Source organism: Pinus tabuliformis, chromosome 6 (assembly GCF_031772625.1).
Source record: "Pinus tabuliformis cultivar Carrire ecotype Pingquan chromosome 6, CPIR1, whole genome shotgun sequence".
Taxonomy (NCBI): domain Eukaryota; kingdom Viridiplantae; phylum Streptophyta; class Pinopsida; order Pinales; family Pinaceae; genus Pinus; species Pinus tabuliformis.
This window is the reverse complement of record NC_142292.1, coordinates 502,512,764-502,533,288: the sequence shown is the minus strand read 5'-3', so window position 1 is coordinate 502,533,288 and position 20,525 is coordinate 502,512,764.

Here is a 20,525-nt window from a genome sequence, read left to right as displayed (position 1 = left end):
GACCAAGCCAAACTGCTCCTTGATGAACTTCTTTCAACTCAAGTCAAACTTGCCTCATAGAAAATACAACTTCTCCTTTGACCAATATTTCGGACCAACAACTTCTTGATTGCAACTCGACCTTACTGCATAAACCATAGGCCACACATGAGCTACTTCGCTTAGTGAGCTACTTCTTATTCAATAACTTGACTACCTTCCTTTATCCTTGGCTTCCATATTTCAGATTCTTTAAGTGTTGAAATTTCTAAGTCTATTTGTTAGAAATTTAATCTGTATTCTTCTAGTTTATTTCTTCTACTTGTTAAATTCGAACAAGTTATTTAAAACATATAAATAACGAAATAAACACAATACAGTCTCAACATCTATAGATCATCAGCTGAAAGAAAACAAACACACAAGTGACGCTGTTATTTTTGGACAAATGTCCCTAGAAAAATCCAATGTTAGAAAACCGGTGCAACTATTTTGAGGTTTATTATTATGCAGTGTTTCCTTGAGTACAACTAGGTGCCAAATTGGCTCACCCGACAGAGAAAAACAACCGACAGTAATACCTATCTATTCAGGAAACCTTTCCCACAAAACCCTCTTCAGCAACTCTGAAGCACTGTGTCAGCCTCCTGCTGTTCTGCGTCAGCCTTAGAACCCTCTGCGTGAGCCCCTTGAGGTACTGTGCAGCCTCTAGTACCCTTTGCGTCACTCCTGCTACCTTCTACGTGGATGACGTAGGCCCTCTGGCCTTTGCGCTATCTCTGTTAAGCTCTGCGTGGCCTGCTCTGGCTGTTACTTCTCGTTCTCTGCCTCTGCGTTGGTCTCTCGGAACTATCTCTGCCTCTCTGTCCAGTACTCATTGCCCCTCTCTGCTGATCACTGATTCGACTTTGCTTAGCAACTCTGCTCTAGCAAATCGAATGACTGATCACTCTGGTGTATCTTCCAACTGACCCTCCAACCTCCTCTTATAATTTTCCTGTTAGTCCTTCAACGGCCGAGATTAAATCTCTAATCAACGACTAAGATTAGATTTGGCTTGATCCATGACTTTTGGAACCTTCTAACCTAGTTTTATATTAATACCCATTAATATTTTATTTCTCCTAAGTTTAGACTCAGGAACAACATTAAAAATATTAATTATTTTAATATCTCCCAAACCGGGTACAATCCGTCCAAACCATTTATGGGTCTTCGAGATCTCATGTGCTTTAGTCTCTCCACCAATTTTTATGGCTAGAGCACATCTGATGCTACCCCAAATCAACATTAAGTAGGTGTGAAATTTGGCCTTCCTGCAACATATTGATGCTTTGACTCTTCTTCGCATGTGTGAGTGTTTCTGCTCCAAAACATACATTAAAAATTTGGTTTCTTCTTCTTTGGAATCTCCTCCCTCTTCACTCTTGTTCTCGATCTTTTTCTTGTGCTTTAACGAGCTGATTGGATGTCCTCACAATGAGGTCAACTATCTTGTATATATAGGCTTCATGTCAATGTCGAATAGCCTTTAGGTGACCAACTTGTTGTTCCTTGTAGGCTGACATGTTTGATTGGTAGGACGACTTGTCTTGGAAGGGGTCTTTTGACTCACAAAAAATATTTTGACACCCAATAGGGTCTTTCATATATGACAATGACTCTTTTGACTTCTAGTTACAATGACAAAACCTAGAAGCACTTAATGGGTGCTTGACCTACAAATAAAAATAACCTTGAGCATGAAACCCATGCTTCAAAATAATAATAATAAAAATTATTTTTCTCTTTACATCAAATACATAAATTCATGATTACATTAAACATTATGAAGAACAAACCTAGTTACATTTTCCAACACTTCCTTTTAACTAGGGAGGTATTCATAATCCATACAAGGTACTTGAACATTCTCATATTGAAGAAGTCTCATAAGAAGAGTAGGATTGGTAAACCATCTCATAAGCTATTTATTCAACTTATATCAGTGCATCTCATCATATCAACCAACATTTCCATATAGCAAGGCCTTAACTAACAACTCTATCTCTCCACAAGAAAAGAGCACAATGTTGGGGTGACAATGATTTATAAACACCTTCATCATTGTCCCTTAAGGCACACACCCCATCTGGATGTTCAAAAGGTATGTCCTTCTAGGATCATTCCCATCTTGGATTAACACATCCTCATGGAATTTCATCTTTGACTACTCTTACCTATTGGATGCCCTATCTCATGCTGAAAGAGTATCATAATCAATCTCAGATTCTTACCCAATCCTCCATTCTTTCTTCATAACATGAAGAAAAGAATGATGTGTCTATCTCTCCCTATCAACTAGGAAGGATCAATTCATTCCTATAAAAGGAGTATACCCAAGCTCCCACTAAATAAGGGACTTGTTACCAATAACAACTCTATTTGGTGAAGATCATGGTACTATTGGCTGCCTATAGGGCTCATTTTTTTCGGCATCATGTCATGAACTTCAACTCTTTCATCATGGAGCCATCTTCTTCTTAGGGCATCGACCATCTTCTCTATCACTTCCTTTCAATGAAAAATCGTGTTGAACTAGTCGTCATTTCATCCTTCTCTTCAACGGGGAGTGATCATCTAGTCCACATCTGTCTATCCTTCATACAACTACCTCTTCCAGGTCATGTTTCTTAGAATCTTCCATCCAATCTTTTGAGTACTAGTTGTAGGTGACTTCTATAATTCTATTTCGGTAGCCCTGTAACAACCCAACCAGATGCTTTCAAAAGTCAAAATGAACATTAAATCAAAAAGTACCCCTTTATGATGGCCTTTCGTCATGACATCTGTTTTCGACAACATCAACATTCTTTCACATACTGTTTGAATCCATCTCCAAGATATACATTACCATAGGTTCTCCTCTTTTAACATATCAAGGTATTCATATATTCTTCGTGGAGATGTCATATTTAATCCTTCTTGATATCAGATGTTGATTGCTTATCTTATCTTACGTGACTATAGATGCATCTTCTCATGAAATTTTCTTTTACCTTCTTCACATATTGCTTCCTCATGATCCTTTATACATAGTTCCTTTATCATGGGTACTGTTGTCGCACAGAATGTCTAGGCACCGCGACAATGGCTCAGATCGGGGGCTGTCACCCTGATCCCCAATCTCTCCGTTTAAGTTGTCTCCCTACTACAGGCTAAGGGGGGTAGACCTTATGGAAAAGTGGAATGAAGAAGAACTAGTTGGGAACCAACCAGTTCGGGAGACACAGTGAAGCGATCAAGTACTTGATTAAGATTTAGCAAGACTTATAGGATTTGATTAGATTTTAAACGATTGATACTAGTGCTTTATGGAGTCAACGATTTTGCTATGAAAATTAAGACCAAGTAATCGATTAGCAACTGTTGCTTAGATGAATGACTATTTTATATGAAATGCAGATCCCAAAACTAATGTGAAATGCAAGAATCTTGGTTAATTTTAGTTAAATGTCTATTTAAATGTGAACTCTTCAATCCTTTTTGTGTTGAGCTTGATTTCGTAGTAATTGGCAAAGAGAAGATTAGGAGAAGCACACTAAGGTGTGATTAATGATACCTCTCCTGAAATTCTAACATACCCGGTGCCTTTGGCGCTGCAGAGAACTGTGGCTCTGACGACTGCAAGGTCACCGTTTTAAGTACTATTAAAACAGGCTTATCAAGAAAATACAGATGGAGATCTATTTGTCTATCGACTAAACTTATGCTTGGAAGTAAATTTTATATACGCAAAGTTAATTTATATGCAAATGCATTGGAAGATGAAATGAAATGAAACTCGAGAATGGGAAAACACTTATGCTGCAAAAGCCCTCAATTACCCAAATGAAATGCTCGCCTTTTTTTAGATGAAGACTTAGAAAATAAACTCTTGAAGATACTATAGTTAGAACACCAACTTATTTGAAATCTTCTTGATACAATTTAGCTCAAAGAGAACAAAAACAACTTTGCAATTAGATATCAATGTCAACAGATGCTAAAAAAAATACTTAGTTTATGAAACAAAGGATATGCATTTTATCACAATTCCATGACAAAATACTTAATTTTCAAAAATTAATTTTTAGGACAGCAGTAAAAAAAACTTTATGACAGCAGCAATATGACAATGAAAACAGTGAGCTATTAACGATATCTTTATGCCAAAAATTTACCGAAATTTTTCCAAATTTACTCACATGAATTATCAAAAAAATTTCAGCCTGTTGTGATGTGATTTCCAGAATTATATCAGATCTGATATACTTATTACAGCCAGCGATTAAGACATGAAATAAGCCTAATAATGAATGCCCAACTCAAGAAATTAATTCTTTAATGTATTAGACAACTTAGGAATTGATTTTAGGCTAACCCACATGAAATGTTTCCACTGTTATATTTCAGACTTCAAAAACAAAATTATTCAGAGATAACAGTGACTCAAAATGTAGATCTAGGCCAAATTCTTGATACACATCAAACATAAATGATTTATTAATGTATTTAACAAATTTTTAGTTAATTTCAAACCACTTAGATGTATTTTTCACCACTATTAGAAAGGTATGTGACTGCCGTAGCAAACAGTGAGGAAATAGATAGTTTAGAGATCAAACCCTTAGGCCCTAGGCCTTGAAAATAACTTGCCCAAGTTGCCAAAAAAATTTCAATATCTAAAACAAAATTTTTTACCAAATTTTCTACAAAAACCCACCAATGATTAGCTTCAAAAAATCAGATATTCAAATCAGAAATAGAGCAAGGGAATCTAGAGCCAATGAGAGCTAGCACTAAGCCCAATAGAACCAGTGTTGGGCTAGGAGAAGGCAGATCTAGGTTTAGGAGCCCCAAAACTTGAAACCCTTGTTTTAAAAGAAATTATTTTGCTTCAGATTTTCATATTTATTTCAAAATCTTTAATGGCTAGCTTTGTAAAAATATTTGGGATAAAATATTGTCCTCCAGGGCCTAGATCTGTCTCAAAACCCCCAGATTTGCTTGAAAAATCTAAGATCTAAAGATTTACTTGGCTGATTTTTGAGATCTATTCCTGCAAACAATCTTTGAGCCCAGATCTTGCCCTCTAGGGTCTAGATCTAGTTCAAATCTAAAGATTTACTTAGCTGATTTCTCAGATCTATTCCTGCAAACAATCTTTGAGCCCATATCTTGCCCTCTAGAGTCTAGATCTAGCTCAAATCTGAAGACTTACTTGGCTGATTTCTCAGATCTATTCCTGCAAACAATCTTTGAGCCCAAATCTTGCCCTCTAGGGTCTAGATCTAGCTCAAATCTGAAGATTTACTTGGCTGATTTCTCAGATCTATTCCTGCAAACAATCTTTGAGCCTAGATCTTGCTCTCTAGGGTCTAGATCTAGCTCAGATCTGAAGATTGTCTTGGCTGATTTCTCAGATCTATTTCTGCACAAGTGGAAAGAGAAAAACCCACTACCCAATATGTACAAAAATAGAGAAAATCCCAAAAACTCAAGTGTTAAAATTCAAAATTATGTTACAGAATTTCAAATCTACACAAGTAAATAACAGATCTATACAAATAATTTACAGATCTATCAGATCTGAGGAGTATAAGTCCAACTACGCTCCTAGATCTGATAATCTAAGGCTCTTAATAGCCAGATCCATCAAAATTTCCACAAAATATTTAAAAGTTTTTGAAATTTTAGAGAGGTACTAGCCCAAAAACACCCTGCAGAAAAAAGATTATCGTTAGATAAATCCTGAGGCTTATATGAAGTAGGCTCTTCAGAAAATATGAGTTGAGAGTTGGCTGGTCCAAATGAGAACTATCCCCAAATGCTCAATGAGGACCTGAGAGATCTTCTGCAAACACTAGATCAACCATCAAATCAAGTAGAGAAATAGAACAACAATAAAATTATGAAAAAATAGAGATCCCTTCTACTTCAATCAAAATTAAAAATGTTACCCTAGATCCAACAAACTGAATAAGATACCTGTATTCAGATTATTCTAAGAGAGCTATTGATTGATAATTTTCACATAATATTAATCATAAACTAAAACAATGTTACCATAAATTCATGAAGAGGAACACTACAACACGTTGAAACTCCAAAGGCTTTTGCATTAATTCAAAAAAGCATATAAGAGAGCTTGAGAGCTTAGTACATGATCTAGAGATCGGATCATTCTGACTGACCAAATGACCTCTTATTTAAAGATGAATCCTCCAATGGCTAGTTCGAGTGATCCACATCAAAGCAATTTCGACCGTTGATGACGATCAAAATCTCTTTTAATCTCATCCATTGAAATTTTAAATTTTTGAGGAAATTCGAAATTTTCAATTAAATGTATTTTAATTAATTAAAAAATTTAATTTTTGAATTAATTTTATCAAATTTTTGACTTTGACTTAACCCCAGGGACCAAGGGCTTAAAATTTAGAAAAATAGTTAATTTACCTTAGTCCCTAGACCTCTTAAAATTTAAATTTTTAAGGACCAACAAATTTTGCCTTTGGAAAATTTATATTTACTGAGGACCTAGAATTAATTAAATTTCTGGCTTAGGATTTTAATTAAATTTGGCTAGAAAATTTAATTAATTAACCTATGAGGGGATAAATTATTTTTCCAACCCTCAGGACACTTTACATTGTGATTTTCACAGATTTTACATCACAAGGGGGAAAACCCATCTGAAAAGGATCCTCAAAGACTACCCAGTTCTGTGACACAAATATAATTTAGTAGATCAAACAATTTGTAATAAAATAACCTAACCGAATAGTTAGGATTATTCCCAAATCACTTTTAAATAAACTCAATCTAGAACACCAGCACTCCCCTAAGATCCCAGTGACAAAATCCACCCCGGCTTTGGAGTAAGGCTGAAGGAAAACTCTGTCGACTATTCGAGAATGGATCGGTGAGACAAAAAACCTCTTGGAATGTAGATCGTCATCAGAAAAATAGGTTTACCTAGGCAATTACATACACGACACGGATCTGCTGATATTATTTACGATTTACACATGCAGAAAGGGTTTACAATATAACAGAATAATCACGCTGATGATGATAGTTGAACAGCACAGAAAAGTCAATCAGGCGCTATCCCTTTTGCGAAAAAAGGAGGTGTACTGCTATGGGTCGTTGACACGTAGTGGTCAACATCTGGCTCTACTTGGGGACACGTTGCTACAACAGAGGAATGTGAGAATCTAGAATCTGCATCCACGCAACACACAATATAACATAAGTAGCGTCCATCCAAGAAATCATCATATAACGTTAAGCACAGGAAATATATAAGCTCTTCATTTATTAACTAGTCTAATAACATGAAAAACACAAATCTAACTACAAAATGAAATACTGAAATAACAGGGCATAAGGTTAGAAATACAATACAAAGATGCCCATGGCATCAGATGCATTCAATATAGTGCATACTGAGCATTTGCCTGCTTTCAGGGAAATCTGTCGGCTATTTCTCGGATGTGCCATGTCCAATTCTTTATACGGTAGGACTTTTTTTTATCCGAAAATCAAGATGTTCGCGACCATCTGAATGCATCAAATCGCTTTCTCATTCTCTTTCTCTTGCGCTTTTTCTTTGTAGGAGGCTGTATCACTAATGACGTGGAACATTCTGCTTCAAAACTCTCAGATGAAGTATGTAAGATATGCATGACATGTCTTTCGTCATTCTACATCTGCTTTGTCAAGGAGATAGATCAGTTGCATAGGTATCATGAGTTATAACTTTACCCTTTTTTATTTCTTCTTCGATCATGTCATCCTTAGTTAAATCTTCATTAATGGAGTTAGTCTCTTTCTTGAGATATTCGCAACAAGACGGGACCTGTGATTTCCTCTCTTCCAAGCTCTTATGTAATGAACCCATTTCTCTGGCATGTCTTACTATTAACTTCGCTTGATTGAGTTCAGTTTTCACGAATCTTTCTTGCAGAGTGACATGATTAGCTTGCATAGCCTTTATTTGATTCTGAATAATGGACATCTGATTAGAATGATTAACTTCCATTATTTTTAATTTGTTTTCGATGATATGTATTCCATCTGTATTTATGACACATGGTACCTGCTTTTCTTCTATGGCCAATAATCTATTCTGAAGAGATATTTGACCAACTTCCATGTCCTTTATAATTTTATAATTTTTTGCTTTCATGCCCATGAAACAGTTTTGCATATAGTTTATCTCTTTCTTATGATTTCCCTGCTGATTATTATAATCGAATCTCATGATGGTCATTTCTTCATCCATAGTTGACAACTTGTTCTGAATCGCACTTATTTCTTCCTGATAACTTGCTTCCATGGCAGTCACTTGATTTGAATGATTGAATTCCATGATCGTCATATTTTCCTCTAGGGCTAATAACTTGTTTTGCATAGAATTAATTTCCCTGTCATGATTAGCTTTCATGGTTTCCATTTCCTTAGCATGCTGACTTTGCATGTCGGTTACGTGATCAGAGTGTTTAATTTTCATGATTTCCATCTCCTTATCACGTTTTTCCAGGTGGGTGTATAAAGTTTTCATATCCTTGACGTAATCAGTTACAATTTTTTCTTGATTAAGCTCCATATTTTTTACCAACCGCATTAGTTCTTCTATAATTTTCTTATCATTTTCCCTTTCATTGTCTAGACTGATTTGACAACTTGTCCCTGTTTTCCCACTGTCATGGATTTGATCTACAATAGTACAAGTGGATGGCACATTCTGATATGGAGAATTGTCTTGAAATCTTTCATCGACAGTTGGATCCTTCACAAGATCACTTTCATTCTATTGCATAATTTTAGGGGCACAAGGCGAGCTACCTTGATAACCATATCTATCTTTAAAAGCATTGACGATGTCTTGTAAAGAAGCGAAAGAATCTTCAGGACAATTATTAAACCAATTCAAAGCATCACCCTCTAAAGAAAAGGCAAATAGATGCATTTTGACATCTTCATGATCACACTGGGAAGAACTACAATATATGAGCATTGTAAGAGTAAACCTGCATAGATGCTTTCTAACAGCAACTGAATCACCACCCGAGAACAAAGACAATTTATGAATGGCCACTTCCGGAATATCATGGAGAACATCAGTAAAATGACACGGGGTAAACGAATCATCCATGATGAATTGCCTGAAGGAATAATGGGGGACCAAATAGATGATAGAGAGAGAACCCTATTCAAGAAAATCCAGAGATCCACAAGAAGCGAGCTTCTAGTAGAAATTCTTGTAAAAATTGAAAGAAGTGGAGTCGCCACTTGAACATGAATCTAGCTCTAAGATCAAAAAGGCAAACAACTAGATACAAGGGAGGGTTTCTTGTTTGAGAAATAATGGGATGAATGAGTGGAGTTGCCACCCAAACACGAAATGAACCGAAATGTCAAGGTGCTAAAGGTGTAGATGAAATAATTAACAAGATGACAAAAGATAGGGAGATAAAAAGATCAAATGATGCCAGGAAATGTTGTGCTGCCTGACAGGATAATGAATGGCGGAAAAGATGAGATGATTGAAATGATGAATGTCATAAAGCCAAGGCCCAATAAATCGGTCCCCAGTGGCAATGCCAAGAAGTGATGGCTTTGTCACCTCGATTGAGAGATGAGAAATGAGAAGAATTATGAGGAAATGTAGTTGAAATGCCGAGAATAAAATGTCCTCGGCAACGACGACAAAAATGTTGGCGTTGCTGGTAAAAATGATAAAGAAAGATGATACGAGGAGAATGAAGAGAAAATGTTATTGAAGCACTGAGAATAAAATATCCCCGGCAACGGCGTCAAAAATGTTGGCATTGTCAATAAAAATGATAAAGATGATATGAGGAGAATGAAGACAAAATGTTGTTGAAGTGCCGAGAATAAAATATACCCGGCAATGGCGCCAAAAATGTTGTCATTGCCAGCTGAAATGAAAAGATGAGAAATGAGAAGAATGATGAGGAAATGTCGTTGAAACGTTGAGAATAAAATGTCCTCGACAACAGCGCCAAAAAATTTTGGTATTGCCGGCTAAAATTAATGATAGAAAGATGAAAGATGAATGCTGTAAAGCCCAGGCCCAATAAACTGGTCCGCAGCAGTGGCGCCAAAAATGTTGTCGCACAGAATGTCTAGGCACCGTGACAACATCTCAGATCGGGGGTTGTCACCTTGATCCCTAATCTCTCCGTTTAAGCTGTCTCCCTACAGCAGGCTAAGGGTGGTTAGACCCTATGGAAAAGTGGAATGAAGAAGAACTAGTTGGGAACCAACCAGTTTGGGAGACACAATGAAGTGATCAAGTACTTGATTAAGATTTAGCAAGACTTATAGGATTTGATTAAATTTTAAACAATTGATACCAGTGCCTTATTGAGTCAACGATCTTACTAGGAAAATTAAGACCAAGTAATCGATTAGCAACTGTTTCGTAGATGAATGACTATTTTATATGAAAGGCAGATCCTAAAACTAATGTGAGATGCAAGAATCTTGGTTAATTTTAATTATATGTCTATTTAAATGTGAACCCTTCAATCCTTTCTGTATTGAGCCCGATTTCGTAGTAATTGGCAGAGAGAAGATCAGGAGAAGCACACTAAGGTGTGATTAACGATACCTCTCCTGAAATTCTAACATACCTGGTGCGTCTAGCGCTGCAGAGAACTGTGGCTCTGACGACTGCAAGGTCACCATTTTAAGTACTATTAAAACAAGTTTCTCAAGGAAAGACGGATGGAGATCTATCTATCTATCGACCAAGCTTATGCTTGGAAGTAAATTTTATCTACGCAAAATTAACTTATATGCAAATGCATTGGAAGATGAAATGAAATTAGACTCGAGAATGGGAAAACGCTTATGCTGCAAAAGCCCTCAATTACCCAAATGAAATGCTCGCCCTTTTTTAGATGAAGACTTAGAAAATAAACTCTTGAAGATACTTTAGTTAAAACACCAGCTTATTTCAAATCTTCTTGATACAATTTCGCTCAAAGAGAACAAAAAAAACTTTGCAATTCGATATCAATGTCAACAGATGCTCAAAAAAAATACTCAATTTATGAAACAAAGGATATGCATTTTATCACAATTCCATGACAGAGTATTTAATTTTTAGAAATTAATTTTTAGGACAGCAGTAAGAAAAGCTTTATGACAACAACAATATGACAATGAAAATAGTGAGCTATCAATGATATTTTTATGCCAAAAATTTACCGAATTTTTTCCAAACTTGCCCACATGAATTATCAAAAAAATTTCAGCTTGTTGTGATGTGATTTCCATAATTATATCAGATATGATATACATATTACAGCTAACAATTAAAACATAAAATAAGCCTAATGATGAATGCCCAACTCAAGAAATTAATTCCTTAATTTATTAGACAACATAGGTACTGATTTTAGGCTAACCCACATGAAATTTTTCCACTGTTATATTTCAGACTTCAGGGATAAAATTATTCAGAGATAACAGTGACCTAAAATGTAGATCTAGGCCAGATTCTTGATACACATCAAACATAAATGACTTATTAATGTATTTAACACATTTTTAGTTAATTTCAAACCACTTAGATATGTTTTTCACCACTATTAGAAAGGTACATGATTGTTGTAGCAAATAGTGAAGAAAAAGATGGTTTAGAGATCAAACCCTTAGGCCTTAGGCCTTGAAGATCACTTGCCCAAGTTGCCAAAAAAATTTCAATATCTGAAACACAAATTTTTACCAAATTTTCTGCAAAAACTCACAAATGATTAGCTTCAGAAAATCAAATATTCAAATCAGAAATGGAGCAAGGGAATATAAGGCCAATGAGAGCTAGCACTAGGCCTAATAGAACTATCGTTGGGCTAGGAGAAGGCAGATCTAGGCTTAGGAGCCCCAAAACTTGAAACCCTAGTTCTAAAAAAAATTATTTTGCTTCAGATCTTTAGATTTATTGCAAAATCTTTAATGGCTGACCTTGTAAAAAGATTTGGGATGAGATATTGTCTTCTAGGGCCTAGATCTGTCTCAAAATCCTTAGATCTGCTTGAAAAATCTCAGATCTGAAGATTTACTTGGCTGATTTTTGAGATCTATTCTTGCAAACAATCTTTGAGCTTAGATTTTGCCCTCTAGGGTCTAGATCTAGCTCAAATTTGAAGATTTACTTGGTTGATTTCTTAGATCTATTCGTGAAGACAATCTTTGAGCCCAGATCTTGCCCTTTAGGGTCTAGATCTAGCTCAGATCTGAAGATTTACTTGGTTGATTTCTCAGATCTATTCCTGCAAACAATCTTTGAGCTCAGATCTTGCCCTCTAGGGTCTAGATCTAGCTCAGATCTGAAGATTTTCTTGGCTGATTTCTCAAATCTATTTCTACACAAGTGAAGAGAGAAAAACCCAATACCCAATATGTACAAAGATAGAGAAAATCCAAAAAACCCAAGTGTTAAAATTCAAAATTATGTCACAAAATTTCAGATCTACACAAGTAAATAATATATCTATACAAATAATTTACAGATCTATCAGATCTGAGGAGTATGAGTCCAACTCCACTCTTAGATTTGATAATCTAAGGCTCTTAATAGCCAGATCTATCAAAATTTCCACAAAATATTTTAAAATTTTTGAAATTTTAGAGAGGTACTAGCTCAAAAACACCATGTAGAAAAAAGATTATCGTTAGATAAATCCTGAGGTTTATATGAAGTAGACTTTTCAGAAAATATGTGTTGAGAGTTGGCTAGTCCAACCGAGAACTATCCCTAAATGCTCAATGAGAACCTGAGAGATCTTCTCCAAACACTAGATCAACCATCAAATCAAGTAGAGAAGTAGAACACCAATAAAATTATGAATAAATAGAGATACCTACTACTTCAATCAAAATTAAAAATGTTACTCTAGATCCAACAAACTAAATAAGATGCTTGTATTCAGATTTTTTAAGAGAGCTATTGATTGATAGTTTTCACATAATATTACGCATAAACTAAAATGATGTTACCATAAATTCATGAAGAGGAACACTACAGCACGTTGAAACCCCAAAGACTTTTGCATTAATTCAAAATTGCATACAAGAGAGCTTGAGAGCTTAGTACATGATCCAAAGATTGGATCATCCTGACTGACAAAATGACCTTTTATTTAAAGATAAATCCTCCAATGGCTAGTTCGAGTGATCCATGTCAAAGCAATCTCGACCGTTGATGAGGATCAAAATTTCTTTTAATTTCATCCATCGAAATTTGAAATAATTGAGGAAATTTGAAATTTTCAATTAAATGTATTTTAATTAATTCAAAAATTTAATTGTTGAATTAATTTCCTCAAAATTTTGACTTTGATTTAACCCCAGAGACCAAGGGCTTAAAATTTATCTAAATAATTAATTTACCTTAGTCCGTGGACCTCTTAAAATTTAATTTTTTAAGGACCAATGAATTTTGCCTTTGGAGAATTTAAATTTACTTAGGACCTAGAATTAATTAAATTTCTGGTTTAAGATTTTAATTAATTTTGGCCAAAAAATTTAATTAATTAACGTACGATGGGATAAATTATTTTTCCAACCCTCAGGACACTTTACATCATGATTTTCACTTTTTTTACATCACAAGGGGAAAAACCCATCTGAAAAGGATTCTCACAGACTACCCAGTTCCGCGACACAAATATAATCTAGCAGATCAACCAATTTGTAATAAAATAACCTAACCAAATAGTTAGGATTATTCCCAAATCACTTTTACATGGACTCGATCCAGAACACTAGCACTCCCCTAAGATTCTAGTGACAAAATCCACTCCGGCTTTGGGGTAAGGCTGAAGGAAAACTCTACCGACCATCCGAGAATGGATCAGTGAGACAAAAAACCTCCCGGAATGTAGATCGTCACTAGAAAAATAGATTTACTTAGGCAATTACATACATGACACGGATCTGCTGAGATTATTTACGATTTACACATGCAAAAAGGGTTTACAATATAACATGATGATCAGGCTGATGATGATAGTTGAACAACACGGACACATCGATCAGGCGCTATCCCTTTTGCGAAAAAAAGGGGGTGTACTACTATGGGTCGTTGACACGTAGTGGTCAACAGGTACCATAGTTTCTAACCACCTCATATTCTCCATGAGGTCATATTATCCATGTTATCAATACATAGAAGAGTTCAAGGCACATTGATTACATGCCTGCATGCATCGTTCTAATGGAAGAGCTTCTTATTTCATGATGCTCATGAGATAGAGCATTTATAACCAATACTATATGTAACCATACAATGACATGAATTTATCTATATATTACCAAAAATATACATACTTCTTCCTTCTTTTAGTCATCTAGACTTCCTTTGGCAACTTCCTTTCACTACTTGAAGATGAGAGTTTTTCAACCAACTTGAGATGCTGCACATCTTTGTCATCATACCATCATCCTTCTTAACCAATGGATCCCGTACAAGGTGGAATGTAGACTATTTGCGAGACACTTGCTTCTTCTAAGTAGATTTGAATCTTCTAATAAATATTCTAATGGAGGATCTTGATGATCCTCATTCTGCAAATGCTCCTTTCTAATAATGATGATGTATGATGATATCTTTATCTTTCTATATTGCTAGATGAATTATTCCAACCATATATAATGCTACTTCGGTTATCCTAATATTATTTTAATGTAGATGCCATGAGCTACTTCCTTTTTATCATGATGACTACTTCAACCATGTAGACTTGTACTTCAGCTATCCTTCCATGATTCTTTGATGATATCATTTTCTTCTCTTTGCTACAATGCATCCTATCATTCTAGAGATGATTCTCACTTGGACATGCTAACTTTTGTGTACTTGAATAATAGGCTAAGTGACTGAGGGACCTTCTAATAGTGGAGGTCTATCACTTCTTCCCTGTTTGACTTCTTACTTTCAAGTTCTTCTACTTCTTCCTTGACATGGGATTCATTTCTTTCCTTTCTCTTCTTGTTGTCCTTCTTGAGTTTAGGACAATTTACTTTGAAATTCCAATATTCATTACACTCATAGCATTGGATCTTTGACATATCAATTCTCTTGTGAAACTTCTTTCAAGGCTCAAATTTCCCAAATTTTCATTTCTTCCTTGTCAACACTGCATATGCGTGAGTTCGTTCATTTTTCCTAACATCGTCTTTTGCCTTTAATCTAGATTCTTCAATCTTGCATAATGACCATAGATCACTAAATGGAGTGGTTTCCTTCTTCCCATAAATACTTGACACAAAGTTGTTCCATTCATCAAGTAATGCATTGAGCACAATGGTGGTCATCTCTCGACCAGACATTACTTCCCAAGTTCTTGTAATTGGTCTTTAATTTGAGATACCTTCATGAAGTATGAAGCCATCCCTTCTTCCTTTTGAGATTTTCATCTTGTATAGTTCGGTTCTTAAAGATATGATTTCCCCTAGAGTGCTCACAGAAAATAACTCCGCCAATTTGTCATAGATTTCCTTTGTTGTCTTTAACTTTGCAACATAAGGGATGAGAGAATCCTTTCTACGAGGACCCTTTGTGCCCTTATTTATCCTTTCATGTACTTTGATAGAGCTTGAGATTGCTCTTGTGATGGCTTGGTGATGGAGCCCTTTACATATTCAATGACTTCATTTTCCATGAGAATTAAATTGATTCTCTTCTTCCATTCAAGGTAGTTCGAGGTCCCGATCAATTTGTTGTTTTCCTTGTCGAATGAAGTCATTTGATTTGTAGATTGAGACATAAAGATATAGAATACTTACTTGTCAAGTGAAGATGCTCTTTTGAAGATGATATCTTCAACTTGATTCCTTATTGATGATGTTGACAACTGAAGATGCTTCCTTGATGATTTCTTCAAAGATGACAATGCTTCTTTTTCAAGAGAGGGAGGTTGCCTTGATTTCTTTGATGATGATAGCGTGCTTATTCTTCCTTCCTTTGGATGTAGAATGAAAAATGTGTAAGCTTCTCAAGAGTGCTTCAAGAGTAGAGTCTTTCTTTGAATGGGGGTAGGTATTTGAGGTCTTCTTTTCTTTCAAAGTGTTGTTCCTTCCTTCAAGATGATGTGATCCTTGTCCTTGTGATGTGATGGATGGTTCTTCTTGATGCCTTTAGATCTCCTTTATAATTTGACTTGATGCTCCTCTTATTCTTGGCCCTTATGAATACTTCTTCCATTGGATGATCTTTAAGATGCCTCTTCGTCTTGTTGATATCGCCTTAGCTTTGATACCATTTTGAGAAATCTAGGGGCAACTAGATAAGGTTATTTCTCTTACTTCGATAACTGCTTGTGATTACTTAACTTGATGTACTTGTAGTTAGCTCTTATTTACTTGATTATTATAGTGTTCTTTAATCATCAAATAACTACCAAACAATGAAGAACAATGATACAAGAGGACCAAAATCTCTCCTCTTGAGAGGAAAACCCACAAGAATTCTTCTCTTCTTATAGAATGTTTAGAAGACGATTTCCAAGATCTATGACCCTTGACAAAGACCCCTCCAAGACCAAGTCAAATTGCTCCTTGATGAGATTCCTTCAACTCAATTCAAAATTGTCTCATAGCAAATACTTCTCCTTTGACCAATATTTTAGATCTCCAACTTCTTGACTGCAACTCAGCGTTACTGTAGAAACCCTAGGCCATACTTGTGAGTGAGAATATGGTGAAATAGTCCTTTCTTCTTTTCTTTGTGAGCTGCATCTTGTTGAATAAATCGACTACCTTCCTTGATCCTTGGCTTCCATATTTCGGCTTATTTAATTAGGTCTACAATTCAGCCTTACTGCAACAACTTGATGCCTTAACTCTTCTTCGAATGTGTGAGTGATTCTGCTCCAAAACATACCTTAAAAATGTAGTTTCTTCTTCTTTGGAATCTTGTCCTTCTTCGCTCTTGTTTTTGATCTTTTTCTTGTGCTTTAATGAGCTAATTGGATGTCCTCCCAATGAGGTCGACTATCTTGTATATATAGGCTTCATGTGGATGTTGAATAGCCCTTAGGGGGTTGACTTGTTTCTGCCTGTAGGCCAACATGTTTGATTGTTATGGCGACTTGTCTTGGAAGGGGTCTTTTGACTCACAAAAATTATTTTGACACCAAATAGGGTCTTTCATATATGACAATGACTCTTTTGAATTCTAGACTCAATGGAAAAACCTAGAAGCACTCAATGGGTACTTAACCTACAAATAAAAATAACCTTGAGCATGAAACCCATGCTTCAAAATAATAATAATAAAATTTCTTTCTCTTTACATAAAATACATAAAATCATGATTACATTAGACATTATGAAGACCAAACCTAGTTACATTTTCCAACACAAGTCCCCTATGCTGCACCATGCACAACTCATGCCACTTTGTCCATTCCATCAGCATGATCTATCCAAGAAATCTTGCTCCTCTCCCTGTAATGGGAAAATTCAGCAAATTGTGTTGCAAGCCCTGTCTATGTATTCTTGGAGAGGGTTGCTCCCTGAAAGTACTTCAACTCTACTAGTTTCTTGTGCATCTACCTGCACCTCATCAGTGGGTGGGCCCAAATATGGATGCACCTCCATCTCAAAAAGATCCTCCGTCATCTGATTGGAAACTCCATGCTCCTCCAATCTACAAATCTCCTGCAAAACTATTTTGTCAGACTCTAGCACCTCCTGATGACAAGTGTCTGCAAATACTGCCACCCTATTGGCTGTTTGTACATCTGTCTACTCCTCATCCTCATCAATGGTTGGCCGCAAGGATGGATGCTCATCATCCTCCTTTATGGGCTCCACATGAGCCTCCCACTGGCTCTCCAAGAATGGCTCCTCATGCACACTTTGCACATCAACCTCCTCAATTGATCCATGCTCCTCTATGTGCTCTCCATGTTGAATCATCAGTCACTCATCTGGCAAGTCTGCCCCGTGGATAATTTGTTGCTCATCATACTCCTCCATCTCAAATGGATGCATATCCAGGCCGCTTTCATCAACTCCCCATGATTTCTCACGTTCCTCAAAGGTATCCTCATAAGAATCGATGGACTCAACCATAGAAGAAGAATCTTTATCCTGAAGGTCAGAAGGAATCTCCTCCTAATCTACCCCTGTCATCTCCTTAGTGTCACTCAAGCATGAGTGGTTAGGTCCCCAAGGTTCCTTGCAGATGAAGCAAATATCCTTCCTCAACTCATTCCTTCTACATGGTTGGTTACCACAAATCTACTGTAACTCCTCATGGGTCAATCGTCTCCTAAACATCTCAACGTTTTGCTCAATTAACCTTTCGGCTAGTTCATAAGCAGCAGACAAAACCAACTATTCCTCCCTTGAAATGGGCAACAACCTAGACTGCAACCTCTTGCAAATGGCATCATGGCCTCCCATACGTGAAGACAAAATGGACTCCATGTGTGTTGTGACTGTTTTAGGATGATGTTTCCTAATGTTGAAGAAGCATTGGGACATCTGTAAGATCAAGTCGTTACAGTCCAGCTCAAACATGCGGTCATAAGATCTAACCAAAGCCATGACTTCTAGAATCTCTAACCTCTTCCCAAAGGTAGGGCCCTCACTGTTATCCAAATCTTGAAAGGTCTCCACTATCATTCTGAAGATTCTCCTCATAATGTCATCACTGTAAAGAGATATAGATGCGGTTAGCATCATGATACTACTTAGACAAGAGGCAACTGGAAGTTTGACTCCAATACAAGGATGCTCCAAAAGTGTTGTATGAGAGCAAGCATGGTTGGTTTTAGAGCCCAAATCAAGCTCTTCCCATGTGATTGATGCACCTTGGAGAGGAGTGAAGCAATTTCTTGTAGTTTGAGAAGGGCTTTTGTTGTAACCCCCATGTATCTCAAATTTGTTCCTAGTGCATAAATTTTGGGCCCCAATTCATGTTCTTCTTGTGGATGCTCTTGTTATAACATACAAAGTATCTCCCTAGAAAAGGTTTTGTTGATTGTTGCTGCTAGTTTATGAAGGGAGTTTATAAAGGTTTGATCCATGATTTAGTTTAACGAGGTCAAGTACATCAATCAAGGCTTTGATTGAAAACAATACACAGACCCCTCACTCAACTCTGCAATTATATCAACCCTTGGGTACAGCAAGAAAGACAACGAATTCTGACAATATACACAAGTACATACTCCTCAGCAGTGGCTTGAATTAGCAACTTCTCACTAAGATCCCCAACACAAGATATAGGTCAAGACTCAAGAAAATTTCATACTTGGAAGATTGACGAGACTTATATATAAAACTGGAATACTTGCGTCCTTATGATCTTCTTGTAATGAAGTTTATTGTGTGCTGATTTGGGGTAGCATTGGATATGCTCTAAGCCTCAAATTTTGTAGGGAGGCTTGGGCACAGGTATTCCAAAGAACCCAGAAAGTGTTTTGGACAATTCCACCCAGAAGTGATTTTATTAAAATAATTAATATTTTTAATGGGGTTCCTAAGTCTAAACTTAGGAAACTTAAAATGTTAATGACTATTAATCTAATCAGGGGTGAAACTTCTAGAAAAAGCCATGGATCAAGCCAAAATGATCTGAGCCTTTGATTATGTTTTAATCTAGGTTGTTGGTTGTCCAATAGGAAGATATAAGAAGGGGCTTGAGGGTCATTTGGAACACACACAGAGAGAAAGAAAATTGATTTTCTAAAGTGAGAAGTTCTCAAGAGGAAAAATTGATTGAGGAAATCTCTTGCACTTGAGGGGCAGGGATAGAAACTTCCGGAGAGAGAGATTCTAAGCCGGAGATACATCAACATAGAGAGGAAGTAAGTGATTCAAAAGTCTTGACGCAGAGGTTGACAGAGGGCCAGAAGGGCCACACAGAAGTGATGCAGAGGCAGAGAGAGAGGCGAAAATTGGAGTAGAGGCTCAGTATCAGTAGCTGGAAGCCGGGGTGTGAGAATGGGAGGTTGAGAGCAGGGACTCTGGGCTACTAATCGAATCCCCAGCTAGGTGACGCAGTGCCTAGAAGGGTTGACACTGGGACAGTGTAAAGGCAATGCAGAGATAACACAGTGCCTGCCAGGGGCACTTCATCCAGCAGCCGGATCAGCCGAGACTTTTTCTTAGTGATTGTGTGAGGTAAAACTCACAAAGCTTCTACCAATATTTCTCTTTGTAACTGAATAACCCTGTGAGGTTTTCAGTGATGTATTCAAATTTTGCTACTGCTTAATAATAATAAAACCTCAGAGCTGCTGCACCGGTTTTCTCGCATTAGGTTTTTCCGAGGAATTTTGTCCAAAAATAATTGTCCTATGTGTTTCTATTTTACTTGCTCAATTTCTATGTTTCATAATCATATTTAAATTGGTGTAGGCTTCTTCAGTAATTTGCTTTGATATTTCATGAAGAAATTTGAAATAAGTTTGTAACTTAATTTACAATCTAGGAGAAGTAGATTCAGCTGGTTGCAAAGGGATTCCGGA